Raw genomic sequence first — 6,899 nt, 5'->3', positions numbered from 1 at the left:
TTTGCTATCGAGAGAAGGGCTGATTGTGAGCCCTGCCTGATAGCGCGCGCGCACACACACACACACACACACACACACACACACACACACCCCCACAGCGCCCCCCCCACCCCCCACCCCCGGCTTCAGCGCGAAGTAGGTTAACCTTTTTGCACGGCCAGAGAGAGTGCCGTTTCGCGGCTCTGCAGGCACAGGGAGCGTGGTTTCTTTGCCCCAGGGGTAACCCCATAAAGCTGCTTGGAACCCCCTTTCTTCTCTCTCTCCCCCTCCCCAATGACCTCAGTGATCCCCAGAGCTTCAGCTTCTACACAACTCAAATCCGGCTGCAGCGCTCACCTGTCCCCTGAGCTGCAGACGCCCCACCTGGATGCCTCCCCACTGGACGCCCGCAGTGGGCCCCGCAAACTCCCCCTGCTCCTGGCGACAGCCCCACCCCCAAGTCCTCCTCTGCGGAACTTTCCATCCGGGCAGCTCAGGGACAGCCGACTAGCCCTCTGCTCCAATACTGGCATGTGAACCAGAGGTGGGCATGAGGCTCCGGCCAGAACGGGTCACTCCCGGGTCCCTGGTGAAAAGGAGCAGAGGAGTGGCTGAGCTGGGGAACAGGAGGGGGGCGGACGGGGGTCAGAGCGCGGAGAAGGCGGCTCTAGCACCGGCCCTGGAGTGCCTGCACCGCCGAGCGCCAGGAGCCCTCCCGGTGCAGCCACTAACACTGTCCCATGTCTGCATGAGCCGGTCCGAGCTGGCTTCTGTCCCTTTTTGCCATCAAAGGCTCCTCGAACAAGATGAGCCCACGGCCTCCAGGCCCAGCGACCGGCTCCTGGCCGGCCCCCCGGCTGCCGTGGTGGCCGCCCCGACCCGCACCCCGGCGCCTCGTCCCCCCGCGGCGCCCGCGACCCGCTGCACCCCTCCATCCCCCTCCAACCCCCTCACCTGGGTCCGGACGACTTCAGCCATTTCCTCCCTGGGACTCCCGGCTCCGCTCCGCCCTGCGCTCCGCCGCGGGATGTTTCTAGAACCAGCTCTGATCCGACAATCGACCTTCATCGACCCCCTCCGGCCTCCAGGACCGCGCTCTCGACCACAGCTCTAATCCGCGGGCTCACGTGCGCTTCTCGCTGTCCCCGCCAGCGCCCCGGCCCGGGCCACTCAACGGCGTCGTCCCCTCCGAGGGCGACTGGCCTGCGCCTCCGTCCCCCCAGGGACCCCCAGACCCCGAGGCAGCGGAGTCTGCGCCTCCCTCACCCTGCGGCTTCCTACCAGGCTCCGCAGGCCCCGGGCGCCCGCAGGTGATGCCTGAGCGAAGGAAAGAGGGATCCACCCACCACGTGCCTCCCGGGCCCTCCCCGCCCCGCCCCACCCCACCAGCCCCGCCCCGCCCCACCAGCCCCGCCCCGCCCCTCCCCACCCGCCCGCCCCGCCACGCCCAGCCCCGCCCCGCTTCCAGCCTCCCTCCGGGGCTGGAGATCAGCGTGATATCGTTGGGAAGCTCACCTCCTGGAAGCCAATCCGCACGCCTTTCTGGCTCCTTTCTTTCTCCCCCAATTAAACAAAATCTTAAAAAACCCCTGCGGTATGGGGGGGATGGCAAAGTGGAGCACCAAGGACTTGGGGGGAGTGAAACTAGTGTGTCACCTACTGTGATGGCGGATCCACATCGTGGACGTTTGTCCAAACCCACAGGACGTCCGCCACCGAGAGTGAGCCCTCGTGCCAACCGCGGCCTCCGGGGGACAGGGACAGGGGCCTTGCAGGCTCATCCGCTGTAGTGGACGCCCCCCGCCCCGGCGTGCTGCGGGTGTGAGGATGGGGCCGGTGGGGACAGAGAGTAAAACCTTCCTTTCCGTTTTGCTGTGAACCTAAAACTAGTCTTAAGGAAAAAAAAAAAAAAAAAAAGACAATACGTAACAGGAAAAACTGGCTCGGGTGCAATTCAGTTTCAGTAAAGATGAGGTGCTTCCCTCCTTTCCTGTTCACGCCACGCCTCCACCCACCTCTGCCCACACCCCGCTGCCTCTGCTTCCAGGCTCCACTCCCACTGAGGCTGACGGGCTCCTTGTCCCTTCACTCAGGGTCACCATGTGGGCACCTTTAGCCCCCCCTTCTCCGGCAGGATCCAAACTCTGGAGAGTCAGCACTTAACCTCAGGGGGAGCAGGGCTGGGCCCTGGTGCTGGTGAGCGGGGAGGGAAAGCAGGTGGGAATGATCTGGAAGATCCCAGAAGGACGTGGGCCAGGCCGCCGGCCCTGCTGCTGCCTGGTAGGGCCCTGAGGCCCAGAGCTGGGAGGACGGCGTCCCGGGGGACAGGGCACAGGCCACCCGGGGCAGATGGTACTGTCACCAGGGGTGGGGCTGGGCTGTGGAGGACACGGCAGGACGGCGGGCACCCCCGGCCACCGCGATTGTGCAGAGCCCGGGGAGAAATAAGCGGGCGCTTGAGGCTGGGGGACAGCTGCCAGCGAACCGCGGCCAGTCGGCTGACACACAGCCCTGGGTTCTGGGCCCCTGGGGAGGGGTGGGGGTGCTTAGGCAGGTGTTGCTTTAGGGCAGCGGGACTAGGCAGGTCTGGGGATGCCTCTAGCCATCTCCCGCCGTCCCGGTGGACGCCGGCTCCCCACCGTTCCCCGGAGGCCGCGGCCCCTTGGTCCTGGGGGAGGCCTGGTCGTGACGCGGGGGGTGTGTACGGTCCGCCCAGGGGCTGCGGTGAGGCCCCGGGCGCCTGGGCGCACCTGCCCCCCGCCAGGGTCCCCGTGCCCGAGGGAGCCCATCTTAAACAGCAAACAAGAAACACCACGGAGGTGGGGAGGAGAGAGAGAGAGAGGAAAGGAGAAAGGCTCTCCCTGCGTTTCGAACAAGGCTGCCCCCAGCCCCACGCCTTCGTTTTGCTCCGGGTCCCGCAATTGCCGGCCAGCTCTGGCGAAGGGACAAGCAGGTATCAGAAGACAGGGGCCCGGAGGTCCAGGAGGGAGGCGCCTGCTCCCAAAACTCAGAGCTGCGGTCGGGCCCATGCAGCACTCACGCAGCTTCGCTTCCTGGGCCGGGGCCTGGTTCCGGGGTGCGGTGGGGTCCCTGTGCCGCTACAGGTGGGTGGGTAGCTACACGGGCTGGAGAAGAGGGCAGGCGGGGTGTTGGAAGGAAGGTCCTGGTGCATTTCCTAGATTTCAGAGTTATTCCAGCCCAGACGACGGCCTCGGTGTTCCTGACAGCACAGCCGACGGGCAGGAGCCCGGGACTGTCTGTCATTCCTGGGACAATGGTTTTCGAACTTTCCTGGGCTTCAGAATTCTCTGGGAATTCCCTCCTGAGAAAAATTTCTGAGTCAGTAGGTCCGGAATTTTTAACGAGCGACCCAGGAACTCTCTTTAGTGGGCCTGGGTTGTCCACACCGAGGAGCTGAAGGGCCTCCCGTCTTGGAGGTTCTGCCGCGGCCGACGCCTTGTGGAGCAGATGAGCCAGACCTGCAGAGCCCTGCCACCCACAGAATCCTGCCCCCTAAGTTCTGGTGTCACTTGCTTTGCAGCAAAGAAGCTGGAACAGTCAGGAATGCACTGAGTAACCTTGGGAACGCACGGGCAGCACCCACATCGCATCTGCTTCCACGTCTGAGAAGCAGGTGCTCCCAGTTTTCTGTAACTGCCGTTTCAGTGGACACCGCACAGCATCACAGACCCCCACGGCACCCACCTTCTGTTTTAACATTTTTCTGGTGGGCAATTTCATCCTAACAAGGCCACCCATTAGCCAGCTGACCTGGGCAAGTCATTTCACCCTCGTCTCTGCTCCAAGGTGATAAGGATTTTTTTTCCTTCCCAGTTCACTAGACGTGGGTGAAGAAGAGAGACAAAACCCACAGGAAAACAAGTTGCAACGTGCAACGTGCTGTATAAACATGTCCGAGAGTGAGGAAGGAATGGAAGTCGGGCCCAACTAAAACAGCTGCATTCAATAAATAAAGACAGCGCTGAGAGGCAAGATGACCGCTTTCACTTTTCTCTCCATATTTTTCTGCAGCTCCCAAATTTTCCAAACTTTTACTTAAAAGAGCTGCCCCCGGCCCTGGACCAAGGCAGGCTGGGGAGCTGCTGCAGCCTCGCTGGCCTCCCTGACTCTTGCGGGCGAGGTGGAGGCTGCCCGCAGCCAGGCAGGTACCTCCCTCCCTCCTTGGGCTGTGGCTTCCTTCCCCGAAAAGCAAAACGGGAAAGGAGTGCCCGCTGGTTTCTTATTTAGGACACTGACTTGGCAGCCGAGAATTGGAGGGGCCTGTTTTGTCATCGTTAAAGAGTAACCTTCAATTTCAAGTTTAAAATAAATCCGGTCCTCTCCCAAGGTCCCAGCCTCCCCGGGAGCTGCTGGTGGAAAGGGGGCCCAGGCGGCCTGGCACCCAGGCGAGGAGCTGGCGGCGGGGCCGTGCGCCGGAGGGCCCTTCTCACTCCTGGGCCGCTTCAAGGAGTCTTTGGAATCTGAGAGTCGGGCACCAATGCAGAAACTCAAGCAAGATTTCTGGGTGGCTTGTGTTCAGGCTGTGGCTGGAGCAGTGCCTGGTGGGAGGAGACGCCGGAAGGACCCAGAATCCACACAGTCCAACACCCGGCCTGGGCTTCGCCTCCCTCCCGCTGAGGTGGGGACCAGACCCTCACGCCCTCCCACGCAGGTGTCGACTCAGCAGGTCTGGGAGAGTGACTTTCTTAGTGCTGGATGTCCTGAGACCTGTCAGGTCACGGCGCCCCCTCGTGGCTCCTCTTCCCTTGGACTTGCCTTGATTCCCTATCTTCCTGGTCTAGTCCGTTTGTCTCCCACTGTTACAAACCTTCGTTCCGCAGGGAAAGGAGTCTTCTGTCTTTTTCCTCACTGTGTTCTCCATGCTGAGGACAGTGCCAGGTGCACGGCAGCGGCCCAGGCTACACCTTGTTGAATAAAGGCACCGTCGGGGTAACTGGATCCTGGGGAAAAACAAGCAAAACACCCCCAAAGCTCCATCCAGTTCAAGGCCTTATCCATGTTTTGACAGCTACAAAAGTAAAACTGATTTTTAAACATGAACTCCTTTCATTTCCCCATCTTCTAACAGGGATGGTAAATCGCGAAGGGGGTTTCTAACGGGGGCAAGCCGAAGGTGAAGCACGGCCTTGGGGGAGATGGCCCTTGGTTCTCTGGGGCCACCTGTGCTTGACTGGGATTCTTTGAAGAGACAACAGAAGAGAAAACCCAAGCCCACGGGTTTACCTGATAAACGCATGACGCTTGGGACTTCCCTGGTGGTCCAGCGGTTAAGACGGCACCTTCCACTGCAGGGGGTGTGGGTTCGATCCCTGGTCGGGGAGTTAAGATCCCACATGCCTCGTGGCCAAAAAAATCAAAATCTAAAACAGAAGCGATATTGTAACAAATTCAATAAAGACTTTAAAAATGGTCCACATCAAAAAAAAATCTTAAAAAACAACAAAAAAGGAAAACCGGCGCCCCCCCCCCCCCCACCGCCCATCATTCTTGACGCTAAGGCTCCTTACGTAACTCGCCATCAGAGCCAAAATATAAACTGCCAGAAATGCCCACGGCCTCCCTCTTCCAGGACAGCTGCCTGGGCGGGAGGATGCCAGCCAGCCTGAGAGTCCTCCCCGTCTGCCCGGGGTCAGCAGGATGGGAGACTCAGCCTGGGGCGGGGGTGGGTGCCTGGGGGTGAGGTGGCCTGGGAGGAAGGCCTGCAGCTCATTCCCCAGGGGGAGGGGGCCCCGGTTGGCTCACAACTCCAAGCACGGGAGGTGACAGGGCAGATGAACTTCATCTCTTCCTAAGTAACAGGCTTATTACTCTTTTGATAAATTCCATCTTTCACCTCCTCTATCCTTCTTCCAGCATCACCCAGACCCCCAGGGGTTGCACCCCACACACGCAGACATCGGTGGGCAGAGGGGCATCTCCCTGGGGTCTGCACCCTGCGTCTCTGGCATCCTATTCCACAGGGGCTGCCCCTTTGCCCTTCACACTGACCACGCGCAGTCCCAGTTCCCTGCCAGGAACGACCCCATCCACGGGGAAGGGGAGGGGCCCTTAAGTGTGCTCCTCGGTGGCTAGCGGCAACCCCACGCCCACGAGGGCTTGTCTCCTGTGAGCTGCTTGTTTATGTTACAACCATTCCTGAGTTATTTGGTTGTTTTATTAACACCGGTCAGGACCCCTCACTGGACCTCACCAAAGCCAGTCTGTCTCCTGGGGCTGCTGTGTGTATGGGGGGCCCGGAGACCTTAAGGGCCAGAGCCATCAACTCTTGTCCTGCTGGCGCTCAGAGCTGTAACAGGGTCAACTCGCTGGAAACATTTTCTGCAGTCAGCTCCCCTGAACCCAGGTTCCTCCAGGGCTGCTTTGAGATCCACTCCCAGCTTAGAGGATTCGGGACTTTGCCCTTCTGCTGCTTTACGATGGCAGATCCCCCAAACGTGGGTTCTGACCTGCTGTCCCCCAGCCCTGGGGTCACCCTCCTTTCCAGGCCACTCCCCTGTCCAGACTAACTCAGGACTCCTCTGAGTTACAGCAGCTCTCCACCCGGGGACAACTCAATCCCGTGTAACCAGGTTGGAGGAGGAGGAAAGACAAAGTGGATCCCGGGAGCGGCTGGCCAGAAACACAGCCCCTGGCGTCAGTGGTCGTGAGCAAGGACCGAGCTGCTGCTGCCGCGGCCCCGGAAGAGACCACCCTGGGGGAGCCAAGATGAGGGCATCAGGCAGCTTTGGAGATGCCACCCGGGCGAAGGCTCTCATGGGTGCCACGGGTGCCAAGCTGGCGGCGAGCAGGCCTGAGGTTTCCCCCGATGGCCACGGACACCGATGACCCGTCCCCAGCAGGCTGCGGCCTGGGGGTGGGACAAGCTGACAGGATCACAGCAAATCAGAGGACGGGCCATG

Source organism: Tursiops truncatus, chromosome 10 (assembly GCF_011762595.2).
Source record: "Tursiops truncatus isolate mTurTru1 chromosome 10, mTurTru1.mat.Y, whole genome shotgun sequence".
Classification (NCBI taxonomy): Eukaryota; Metazoa; Chordata; class Mammalia; order Artiodactyla; family Delphinidae; genus Tursiops; species Tursiops truncatus.
This window is presented reverse-complemented; position numbering follows the sequence as displayed.